Genomic DNA, 13081 nt, shown 5'->3' on the forward strand with positions numbered 1-13081 from the left:
AAATTTTTAAAAAGTTTAGTAAAATTACTTAAAGTTTATCAGAAAAAACATAACTTGCTTTTAAAGATGAACATTTTTCATTAAAAAAGGTTATTAAACTTCTGCGTTAAGTTAAATTTTGTTTAAGGTAATCTTGGCTGGTTTAGCTTGTCTGTCTGGCAGGTGTTTTTGGGTTGGAGTAAAATGAGTCCACAGACCCACAGGAGGCTTTTTCACATGTTTCTGGTGCGACTCGCTTCACATCGCGCTCCACTCCGTGTAAAAATAACAAATAACTACAAAAACTCTTGGATAATCGCCTTTCTCTGGTCTCACACAGTTAGAACCCATTCTCCAGTCCATGTTGTAGCTGCAGTTTATTTTTTTCAATTATTGATGTAGTTTCCTTAATAATCTGTGTGCATCCAAATCCTTGTGATTTTATTTAACGAGTGTCCTGGTTCAGCTGCTCATGAGATGGAGCTGCTGCTTATTGACCAACAGCTACTCTGACTGCTGCTCTGCCTTCTTTGTTTCAGAAAAGGGCAGGTGGAATAATATTTATGATTTTCTTTTCCTTTTTCCGAATCAGACCCAGTTAAACCGGGACATCGTTTCACATTCCGAGCCTTCTTCAAAAAAAATAAAATAAAAAAAATCATGCTAAATTAGCCGAACTAGAGCGTTACTCTTTCAGTTTTAAATAAAACATAACAGATTCATGGGGAGATCCCTGGTTAGTCGCTGCGTTTATCAGGTAAATTACTGGAAGCGAGGGAATAAACACTGACAGGCGACATGGCCACAGGTGGAAATAATTCATAACTGCAGGAGCAAATTGACACGCTTACCGATGGAAGTTGTTGTCAGCTGTTCTATCTGCTGAACTTTCTGACCTGGTGGTTCACATAAATCCAAAGAAAACCTTTGACCACCGCTACTTTCATTCATACCATCTGTGGTCAGTTTGAGATGTTCTTCCTAAAGGTAAAATGATGAAATTCTGATACCTCAGACTGGCAGATCTTTGCTTTGCAAAGACCCGCCCTACTCTCTTTCTGATCGGCTAATGTCCCGGCTCTGCCAGATTTCATTGGTTGAGCACAGCTTCTGTTTAAAATTTTTAATAAAAGTCAGCTAAATTACTGAACATTTTGCTTATTTTCCAAATCAAGGAAAGCCGTCGCAGCGACGGAGAACTTTAACCCCTGATAATATTACTTATTCAGATCATCCCCCCCATGGATAAAACATGAATGACCACAGGGGGGATATCACAACCGGGGGGGGGTGGGGGGGGGGGCAGCAAATCGCACCCAGCCCCTGAAAAAATGGAATGCCCCCCCTGTAATTTGTTTCTGCAGCCAGGTCTGGTTTCACCGTTGATCAATTGGGATTTAGAAAATTATATATATAAATAAAGGTATTACTAACAGTAAATACGCATGGTCAAAGGATCAGAAGGATATTAAAAAGTTTGTAATAAGTAAAAAACCTATATCATATTGGAAAATACATAATTGTGCTCCTTGGGAGACAATTTTGTCTCCCAACAGATGACTCTGAAAAGACAGTTCTAGCAGTACGGTAAGGAGTCATAATCAGATTTGGACACTAAATACTGCTTAGTTTTTACCAATTTATGCCAGAAGATCTTTAAGCGGAGAAAGGTGGTGAAATGTGGAGAAATGTTTGTTGCTTTCAGCTATTAACAGTTCTACCTCGCTGCTCTTTTTCTTTGCAAAGAAACCTGGTCAATATGATAGGAATTTGCTAACAGAGAGATTTTAGTCTCTTTTTAGACATTCTCAGATGCGAGTGAATACCAAAACAGTGCCGCAGTGACATGGTGGCTGATCCTTGGGACAAGGAGAAAAGGTGATGTTATTGACTTCAGCCTGATCCAGTTTTGTTTTGGCAGAGGAAAAGTTTTTTTTTTTTTTTCTTTTGTTAAGATATCAACTGGGTCAGTGGAGTGACCAGTTTGACGTAGGAGCTGAATGGCACACTTAGATAGCACCGACCCAAAGATTGGCACATATCTATCAGATACCACCCTGAAGGTGACACAGTTTTCTCTACTGATGACGCAGTTAGGAAGCGTACAGCCCTTGCATGGGTGTGTACCTAGATCCCTATATAATGTTTGTGTGATGAGCAATCGGGGCTTCTTGCCGATCAAGAGCCCATCAGCTCTGATGTGTCTGTAACAGTTTCTCTCTCTTTAGTAGATAAAGTAACTTAGAGTATACTTTTCTGTTTATGCGGCTTGCATCCAAAGTAATATGTAAGTGGGGGTCGCCTGAAGGGTACAAACGAGCTGGGTCCACCGAGGGTGTTTCACCGCAGACGGGGTGCGGTAACTTTTAACTCTTTTTAAAAAAATAGTAATAATAATTTCATTATTATTTCTTTTAGTTTTATTTATTTTTCTTTTTTTCTTTTATTTATTTTATGTTTGTCATTTTAGAGGGAACACTGTGGTTAAAATGTGATTGTGACTGCTTTGCTGTAATTTCTTTTCAACCTATGAAGCGTTTCTTTGGCAAAAAATGCTGGCAGAATTCATTCTGTTTGCAGGCGCGAGAACTGGAGGATGGGCTCTTGAAGGGAAGGAGAATGTTGTGCTGCTGAACTCAGACATTGGACTGAAAATGGACAATGGCAAGGACTATGACTGAGGCATCAGACAACCTTCGACAAAAAAAAACAGATGAGTTCGACGGACAAGACTTCATGCATTTCACTTCAGATTTTATTGTACACAATTAAGACACAAAACACACATTACGAAACACATTAAGATTATGTAAAGGTGAAAACTTTTAAAGAAGCAACTTGATGGAATCATAGAGCAACCTAATAAATTAAGTGGGTATTATATCAACAGTTGAATAAATAAACAAATTGATTAGTTTTCACTATATAAGCAGAGTAACCTGAACCTTTAAACTACCTGCTGATGCGAAGGAAATTGCGAACACCACATTTACAGAACATCTTAAAGTAATGGATAAGGCTGGGAAATTAGCGTAATGACACATTCTACTAACTAACATGGGTAAATTTGGGATCAAAGCATCAGTGTATAATTGTTACAATATTTATGGAGATTTAATATCTTTTGACTAGAACACAAATAGCTCAATAATTCCTTTTAACCGGTTGTTAAAACATCCTGAGGGAAAAAAACACATACAAAAGAGTTTAGCTATTAACCTAGAGGTCTTTTAGATCAGGGTAATTTAATGGTTATCCTCTTACATACAGAAAATAAGTGAGATTAATTTAATTAGATTAAATTATGGGGACATTTTGGATCTGGTCAGGATGACTGGGGGCTGTGATGATAAAAGGGTAACAGCTTGAAGGTGATATCAATGAATGAAGGTTTTCTCTGAGGAACATTAAAGCAGCAATGACACCCCACAAATGAACTCCTGTTGTGCAGAGAACATCGTGAATGGGACATCAGTTGAGATCCTTACAATGAGGCACGGCACCCAGGGACAAGCTGCTGTGGTTTGGAGCTGTTGTAAACTTGTCACAGCTGGGGAACCAGGCTGGACCAAGAGAGATGATGAGGTGGTCCCACAGGTTTCCTGACACCTAACACTGACTGTAAAGGGTTCTGGGTTTTCAGGGTTGCTGAAAACAGAAAGCTTCAGAGAACCTTTAACCTTTCCTGACCAGGTACTCTAAACCTATAGATCAGATTACTGAGGCCTAGATAAATAAGAACACAGACGCGTTCATCCAAAAATTTCTTAATCAAAGTCCTTAATCCTCAGTTAAAAAATGGCAAATAATCACATGTAAGGTTTACTTTATTTTAGGATTAAATTTGGAACTAATTCTGATTTGCTTAAGTAGCTTTGAGTATTCAACAATGTTAGAATGTTTTCAAAAGAGCTCCTGTTCTCTACGTCTCCTGCTCGCTGCTTTGTTGCGAAGAACCTTGGCATCCTTGAACTGATACCAGCAAGGTATTGTTGAGGAAAAAAAATATCTTAGTTGTTATATTAACCAAGTATTGATATGGAAGAACTCAGAATACATGTTTTTTTTCTGTGTCTCCCTTTTTGGGTAAAGTAACATGCATCTGGGTTTTATGGCTGTTAGGTCATGTGGCTTGACCCCTTAAGCCGGGCGTACACTGTACGAGTTTTTCCCCTTTTCGGGCCGATTCTTCAGTCGTGCGAGCATTTTTTGAATCGGGCCAAATTTCAGCTTGATCGTAGAGGGTGGGAGGAGGGGGGACTGGCTTCTCACGACTACCTCCCGATCAGGAATCGGCCGATCGTGAAAATCAAACATGTTTGAAATTCAGTCGGCTGTCGTGAGGTTTTCATGAGCGCATCCTGCTGTTCAAGCAGAGCTACGAGGGGGCGCCCTCCCCTCCTCTCCGTCCCCGCCAGCGGAGGGAGGGAAGCGGGCGTCCCTGAAGCAACCTGCGGCCGGTGTTGGGGAGGGCGAGCCGTCCGGTCCGCGCAACGTGCTGGCCGCCTGTTTCGGCACTCCTCCGCGGTCCGCTCGTTTCGGCACTCCTCCGCGGTCCGCGCAATGCGCTGGCCGCCTGTTTCAGTACTCCTCCGCTTGCTGGGGGGGGGGGGGTGGTTGCGGGCCAGGCGACCTGCCGATGCGTCTCATCTCTCCTCTCTCTCCCCTCCGTTCCCCCGAAGCCCGGTGCCTCCTGCGGGCCTCGCCAGAGCTGGGCTCGAACCCCTGCTCTGGGTCCCTGTCACCTACCGTTGCTCGCCTGCCTCTGTCCCCACAGCGAGCGGTCCCAGAGGGGACACGATGTACAGTGTGAGCAGTCCAGTCTCGTCCGAGCGTCGCGCTGCACAGATCGTGAGCGGTGAACTTTTTAAACCCCGCGGTTCCGTCGCACATTTTGAGATGTATATAAGTACCACGACTGAAAAACTCGTACAGTGTACGCCCGGCTTTACTGGGAAGAGCAGCCTCTTTGTCTGAGAAACAGATAGACTCCAAATCTGAAACCACCCCTCCTCCTCAGCTTAGCGGGAGGAGCACTAAGTTTATGAAAAGGATGTCTTTGCAAAACTTAGACCAGAAAAAAGGTACAATACCGAGGACGTAGGTACAATGGTAATGTAAACTTTTGTCTCCATTTGGAATTCCTAATGAAATAAATATGCATGTAACAATGTTTACCTCTAATCAATGTTTTTTTCTCATTTACTGTCAAATCTTAAACTGGGGTAAAATGGGCCTTCAGAGCTAAGCAGGATTAGGCCAGTACTATTAAATCAACAGTTTAAATATTTTGTCTTCTCTGTGCAGATTTGTACCTCATTTCTTAAGCAACAGCACCTCCCTTTCTTTAAAAAAAGAGAGAGGGGAAAAAGTTTGATGCTAGGCAAGCTGAAGTTGGAAAAGACTTCCACATGGAAAGGTTTCCTTTTTCTCACCTGGGTTTTCAAAATAAAATGGAAAATGACATGAAACAAATATGTTGATAAAATTATGTTGCAGAGAACTTCCAAATGTCAGACAATAAAAGTTAAGACACACATTGAATGCATTCTGTTAAGAATTAATTAATAATTAAATTGCAGAATTCTGGGAGCTAAATAATTGTGCACAGAAATACCTTCAATGTGAAAGTGCTTGGATGATGTTTTTAATAAATGACAAATGAATGGGGGTTCTGATAATGGGGCATCTTGTTTCTTATGGAGGACCAATCCTGCCATAATTAAAAATACACATGTGTGCCATTTAATGTGACAAAATAATAAAAATAAGATATTTCTTCAACAATTCATCAATTATTCATCAAAAAATATATATTTTAACTTACACTTTTATTTTTACTTTTCTTCTTGCTTTTATGCTGACTTATTTTTAATCCTTGTATTTCTGAAACAATCATTTATTTCTGCCTCTAACATTCCTAGCTGTTTTTTTACCCAAAGGATTTACACCTGCCCTTTTATTTCCTTTTCCCTTTTTTCCACTTTGTGTATTTCTAGTTCTTGTATTAAAGCAACATTTTTAAAGCATGTTTTTACTCCACCATAAATATTTCTTTTTATTTTATTTTAACCTTATATTTCTGAAACATATATTTATTTCTGCCTCTAACTTTTCTAGCTGTTTTTTTACCCAAAGGATTTACGCCTGCCCTTTTATTTCCTTTTCCCCTTTTTCCACTTCGTGTATTTCTACTTCTTGTTTTTAAAGCAACATTTCTAAAGCATGTTTTTCCTCCACCATAACTATTTCTTTCTATTTTATTTTAAACTTATATTTCTGAAACAATCATTTATTTCTGCCTCTAACTTTTCTAACTGTTTTTTTACCAACCCAATTTTTGCCTGCCCTTTTTATTTCCTTCTCCCCTTTTTCCACTTCGTGTATTTCTACTTGGTGTTTTTTTTACTTCCTCTTTTTCCACTTTGTTTATTTCTACTTGGTGTTTTTTTACTTCCTCTTTTTCCACTTTGTGTATTTCTACTTCGTGTTTTTTTACTTCTTCTTTTTCCACTTCGTGTATTTCCACTTCATGTATTTCTACTTGGTGTTTTTTTACCTCCTCTTTTTCCACTTCGTGTATTTGTGCTTCGTGTTTTATTACTTCCTCTTTTTCCACTTGGTCTGACTGCAGCTGTTAATGTTAATACGATGGCAGGGAGGGAGGGGGGAGAGGGGGGCGGTGTCACCGGCAAAGCTTCACAACTATTGGCCAAGGCCTGCCTCCCCGGAAACGAGCCTGCATCAGCTGGCCGCTTTCCCAGAATGCACCGCGGCCACAGCTTGATTATGGACAGCGCTAACAGAGAATCACAGTGGTAAGTTAAAAATTACCTTTTCTGCTGCTGTTGTTCTTTAAAAGTACGTTTGAGGCGACAACATTATACTTTAAGCTTCCCTATATGGCCTGTTTACAGAGTTAGTGTGTAATTAAAAAAGAAAAAGTCCGACATGAGTGGACCACAGTGATCTGCAGATTCATTCGGGAACGTCAGAAAGCAATGGTGCGTTCAGGAGCATGGGACATTTCATATTTACAAGGAAAGAGGCATAAAACGGTCCAGAACTTCACTCATACAATATTGTGTCTATCCAGAAACAGTGTGGGCTTTCTTACAATACTGAATGCTCTATAATTGTATTTCTGTTATTTTTTGATTATGCACACCTGCTAGCTTTTTATTCTGAAAATTCTAATGTCCCATGCTCCTGAATGCACCATAGCTTTCTGAATGCGCTGTGCTGTGTAGATAGATGCACGTCTGATCTTCCGCTTAAGACAAAGCTTTGCAGTTTCAAAACTCATGTCGGCTCTCACGGTTTACTGTTGTGTGAATGACAAGAGACCACAACAAATAAATCAGCCATTCCTCTAGGGAACGCGAAAACCTTTGCGAGGGAACGCAAAAGTATTCTGAGGTAACGCAAAAAAATATATATTTTCCCCATGTCCCCTAAAGGGCTCTGTATACACTTACCCCAGCCTTGTCGTGTGTCAAGTGCTGCTGGTTCTGATGTCGTTTTTTGTTGTTTTAATTCGGCAAAACATTCATTTTTGTGTTTATCTCACTGACTTGTGTTGCTTTGCTAGCTCAACTGTGCCAACTGGTAGCCATTTTAATATTAACATGCCTATTTCCTACTTTTATCTTAAAAAAAACAGTGAGGATGGTATTGAACAAGTGATAAGGTTGTGACTGACCCCAGCATTGATCATTAAGATAGGAAAAGTCATTTCTATGTCTGCCCACTTTTACAGTGATTAATCTATAAATTATGTGCAGTTAGTTCAGTTCATTCTCTTAGTGAAATGGCAAAATTAATCAATACATCTTACAATGAGAATCTTTACATTATAAAAACACCAGAGAAGAGAAGCCATTTGTTACATTTGCTATACTTGACTAGTTTTACAGGACTATACATTTTACTTTTTCTTTCTTGAGAACTATATCAATTTACATGTTAACCAGGTATAGTTTTATGATGTGAAAAGGTGTGTATTTTTAATTATGGCAGGATTGGTCCTCCATAGTTTCTGTTCCCCCATAGAAACAAAGGCTTGTGTCAGCAGACCATCGTCACAAAGTGTTTTATTAGGGAGAAATGCAAAATAAAATGCTCATTGTCCAATCCAGAACTGAACATTCATTACCATCCAGCTCAGTTGTCCCGCCTGCAAGCGGAAAACAAGAGGAGGACTGGAGATGAAGAAGCCAGAGAACTCTGATTTCTTATTCTTCAACAGGAGGAGTTGCCTGAAGAACCATAAGCGCAATTAGATTAATTTCTGCCTTTTGCCCTGAATGACTAGCCTCGTGAGACCATCCTGATCTCGCGAGCTTTCAAGGTTTCACTCGCAGATCAGTCTGGCTACTCTCCGTTGAAGAAAATTTGGAGCCGTTCACCAAACGAACGTCCAATCAGAGGCGGGTTGAGGTGTGACGCAACGGGAAGCGCGACAGTTCAGTCTAAACAACATGGCGGTTTCAGTCGATGAAACTAGCGTTAGCGTGGCTATCGAGCAAGTTTTATCGGAATTACAGAGTATTTCTTTGCTGAGCTAACGAGCCTTTACCTGCAGCAGCAAGAGTAGCTTGGCTTGTGGTTGTGTTTTCGTCGTCGCTCGTAACAGAGCGAGGACGAATCTGATTGGTTTATTTGGCCCGTCTATCACCAACATAGGCCAATCAGCTAACCAGTATTTTCGCCCCTTCCCAAAATTACTTCAACGGAAGGTTTCCAGATGGATATGCGGAGCAAATCTATCTGGCGGAGTCAGGTAACTGAATGACCTGAATGCTTTCTTAACTTTGCGTTCTTGACATTTCGGACTCTTCTCATATTGGTTACTGTTTGTTTAACTGCTCTGTTCCACTGACTCACATGTTTGATTTTTTTTTTGTGTTAAGAGATCTACACTGTAATGTTGCATCATGTTGATGAATATGGTTTTATGATAAAGAATGGAAACTGTCTGCTTCGGTTTATGCAATTTTTTGCTTTGATATAGGAAGAACCAGGATTGGATTGGTTCTAAAGATCCTTTAATATTAGCTGGTAATGGTAACTCCTAGTTTCAATACAGGTACTTCTTGCTCAGGATTGGCCGAGAGTGGGATTTCACCTGGGGTCACATCAGTATTTATCATCTTTTAGCAAGGATGAGTTTTTCTTGTGGGTAAAGGCCCAGCCTGTCCTCTGATGCCCCACATTGGTACTCTTGGATTTGTAAGGTATGAAAGTGATGGATGTTTATCCATGGGAATGGAGAGTGGAGGACCAAGTAAGGGGTTTTACAGGGTTGGGGAAGAGTAGATGGATTTGACCATGGTTTCTGAACAGGTTTAGTTTACCTAGTCTAATGTTAAATTAAAATAATGTGCGCCCAGGGACCTAAAACAGGCCTAACTTGATTAAATGAACCCTAAATTGTAGATAAAAGCTAAACCTTTGATCTTGTGTGATAAAACTCTATGAACCATTCATGTTGATCTGTACTAAAAGTTCCAGCACTGCCCGGTTCCAACACGGGAACCTTTTGGTCCCACTTTACGAGATTACAAAATGGGTCCTTTGTGTTTTGTTCACATTTTCATGTGATGGGTCATCTTGTTTTGTGTGTGATCACACAGATCCTGCCAACAACACCATCATCAAACAAAAATAGAGGAATGTTATAAAAATATTATTCTGAAGTCACTATGGCCTCACACCACTCAGACATAGGAGGCCTGCAGACATGATGGCTGTGTATAAGATCCGCTGTTTGCTGATTGCAAGGCCAAATGTTACAGCTGCTGGGGATACTGATTGTCTACGATAGACTGTCTTTGTTTTGTCTCATGCCAAGGCCACTCTGCAGTATTAGGGGGAGCCGGAAAAGCGAGACAGGCAGAGACAGGGCAGACGCAGAATGCAGCGGGACCGTGGGGTGCGATTACTTTCCATCTATGAATGCTCTGTTTCTCAATAAAAGTGCTGGAACTTCATCACTGCCATCTCTTCGTTTAGTAAAGATGGAAATTCAGTTATTATTGTTTAGAATTCCCATAACACCTTGATAAAAGATCAATTCAGATCTAATGTGCTTAAAAACATCACGAAGATCTTGACAATTAAAGACATTAACTCTATGTTGCATCTTTGAGAAATGCATAGTATAACAGTGTTCACACACTTTTCATTTTACCTACACTCTTTCATCTGCTATTCTAGTAAATATATCCTATGTGATTGTTCTCTGCAGGCACTACAGTATGTGGGTGCCAGAGGAGTCAGGCTGCAGTATCCTAAGAGTAACAATGAGTCTAATTGATTTTCTAAACCATGGGTAAAGAAACACATAGATGATTGGGTTCAAAGAAGGGTTAAAGTAAAACAAGAATACCACAAAAGTTGCAGATGATGCCTGAATCAGGGTGTCCTGACCTGTGAGTGCAACAAAATTAAATGGGCACAAACAAAGTATAAAAACAAACAGGTTTCCAGAGTTTCCTTTTTTCACCTCCGGAATATCGCCAATATTAGAAACGTTCTGTCCAGGAGTGATGCTGAAAAACTAGTCCATGCATTTGTTACTTCAAGGCTGGACTATTGTAATTCTTTGCTATCAGGAAGTCCACAAAATGCAGTTCAAAGCCTTTAGTTGATCCAAAATGCTGCAGCAAGAGTTCTGATGAAAATCAACAAGAGGGATCATATTTCTCCAATTTTAGCTTACCTTCATTTGCTTCCTGTTAAATCAAGAATAGAATTTAAAATTCTTCTTCTAACGTATAAAGCCCTTAATAATCAAGCTCCATCATATATCAGAGCTCTGATTATTCTGTATGTTGCTAACAGGGCACTTCGCTCTCAGACTGCAGGTCTGCTGGTGGTTCCTAGAGTCTCTAAAAGTAGAATGGGAGGCAGATCCTTTAGCTATCAGGCTCCTCTCCTGTGGAACCAACTCCCAGATTTGGTTTGTGAGGCAGACACCCTGTCTACTTTTAAGACTAATCTTAAAACTTTCCTTTTTGACAAAGCTTATAACTAGAGTGGCTCATGTTACTCTGAGCTACCTTTATAGTTTTGCTGCTATAGGCTTAGGCTACTGGAGGACATCAGGATCTAATTTTCTTACTCTATAGAGTTCTACTGTTCTTCAATTATGCATTGCATGTCATAATTTCTGCTTTAACTTTCTGTTCTCTCTCTTTTATCTTCATAGTAGGTACACCTGGTCTGGCGTTCTGTTAACTGTGACATTATCCAGAGAAGACGGCTCACCCGCTATTACCATCTAATGTAGAACAGATTACTGGATCAATGTGTGCTTCTGTGCTTTTTTGTCTCTCTTGTTGTGTCTCTGCTCTGTCTTCTGTAACCCCCAGTTGGTTGAGGCAGATGACCGTACATACTGAGCCCGGTTCTGCCGGAGGTTTTCCTTCCTGTTAATGGGGAGGTTTTCTTCCCACTGTCGCTTCATGCTTGCTCAGTATGAGGGATTGCTGCAAAGCCATGTACAATGCAGACGACTCTCCCTGTGGCTCTACGCTTCTCCAAGAGTGAATGCTGCTTGTCGGGACTTTGAAGCAATCAACTGGTTTCCCTTATGTAGGATATTTTTGACCAATCTGTATAATATGATTGAACTTGACTTTGTAAAGTGCCTTGAGATGACATGTTTCATGAATTGGCGCTATATAAATAAAATTTAATTAAATTGAATTGAAAACAAGAACAACAACCCGAAGTGTCCTGGCTGCCTTGATCTCAGACTTTTGCAGGGATCAAAACCTGGAACGTTACGGCTGCAACTTGAGAACGCATGGTCCGGGCCTGAGCCACAGCCACCATAAACACCCTGAGATACAGAACTACAATCACAGTAATGGAAACAATTAATGACATAATAAGATCTGTTAATCCAGCAATGTAGCTGATGATTACGACACACTCTCCAAGACAGGAGTTATACATGCCAGGTTGTTTTAGATTATCTTGCTGAATCAGACTCTGAAACGCCACAGAGGAGATCCGGCATAGCCACACATACATCTTTGCTCTTTTATGTGTCATCTTGGTGGCGTAATGAAGAGGGTAACAAATGGCCACATAACGATCTATGGAAATAAGCACCATGGTTCCTATTAAGGCACCAGTGATAAAATACGCTAAACAGTTATAAAGTGCACACATAACATCACCAAGGAACCAGCAGCCTCCCATGAGCGTTATCTGAAAGATCATAATAAGGCCTATTAAGAAATCTGAGACAGCCAGAGAGAGGAGGAGGATGTTGGTCGGAGTGTGGAGATTCCTGTGAAGGAAGAACAGAAAATTATATTTGGAACATTTACTTAAACCAATCATATTTTCTATAAATTACAATAGTAAGTTAAATTTAATCAAACTTCTTATATTTGGAATAATTGTTAATGTCATAACCTGAAGTGTGAGATGGAGATGATAATGAAAAGGTTTAGAAATACAGTGAACAACACAATGGAGAACAATGCGATGTAGCTCAATAAGAGCTCATGGTGAGAACGCTTTATCCTCCTGCAGGAAGAGTTGAGGAAAACAAAATTCAGTTTCCTCCATCATCCCAGAAAGTGACAGCATCTCAACTAAGATTGCTCTCTGGTTTATGCCTCTCACCTCTATAGCTGAGTTTCTGTCGAAGGTTCCACCTTTTAGACGTCAGTTGTTATTGTTCTATAAACCTTTAACTTTATCCTGTATGAAGAAAATGCTATCTACATTTCTTAGTTGCACATTGGTTATTTCAGTAAGTAGAAAAATGTAATGAAATAAAATTTTTGTTTTACAAGATCTGTGGAGGAGGAAATGAATGTAAATAAGAGTTGCTCATAGATTACCCAGGGACTTACTGGGATCTTCTGTAATTTATAACAATAATATTAATAGAAAGAATACCATTAAGAATGGTTTATATAAAAAAAATATATTGTGAAAAAAATAGGTTCCACCTATATGTCCTGTATAAAGAACACCTCCGTCAGTTTGAAGAAATAATTAGCTACTAAAAACCCAGCACAATGTACAGTAAACAAATGTCATGCAAATATTTGCCTTAGGTTTTAACTTTCTTTTT

General features: G+C 39.9%; 1 pseudogene; it reads right to left on the minus strand.

Annotated features, from left to right (window-relative positions):
* Positions 1-10231: 10231 nt before the first annotated feature.
* On the minus strand, positions 10232-12567 carry LOC105917692 (annotated as a pseudogene).
* Between the last annotated feature and the right edge of the window lie 514 nt (positions 12568-13081).

This window comes from Fundulus heteroclitus, chromosome 7, assembly GCF_011125445.2.
Source record: "Fundulus heteroclitus isolate FHET01 chromosome 7, MU-UCD_Fhet_4.1, whole genome shotgun sequence".
NCBI classification, from domain to species: Eukaryota; Metazoa; Chordata; class Actinopteri; order Cyprinodontiformes; family Fundulidae; genus Fundulus; species Fundulus heteroclitus.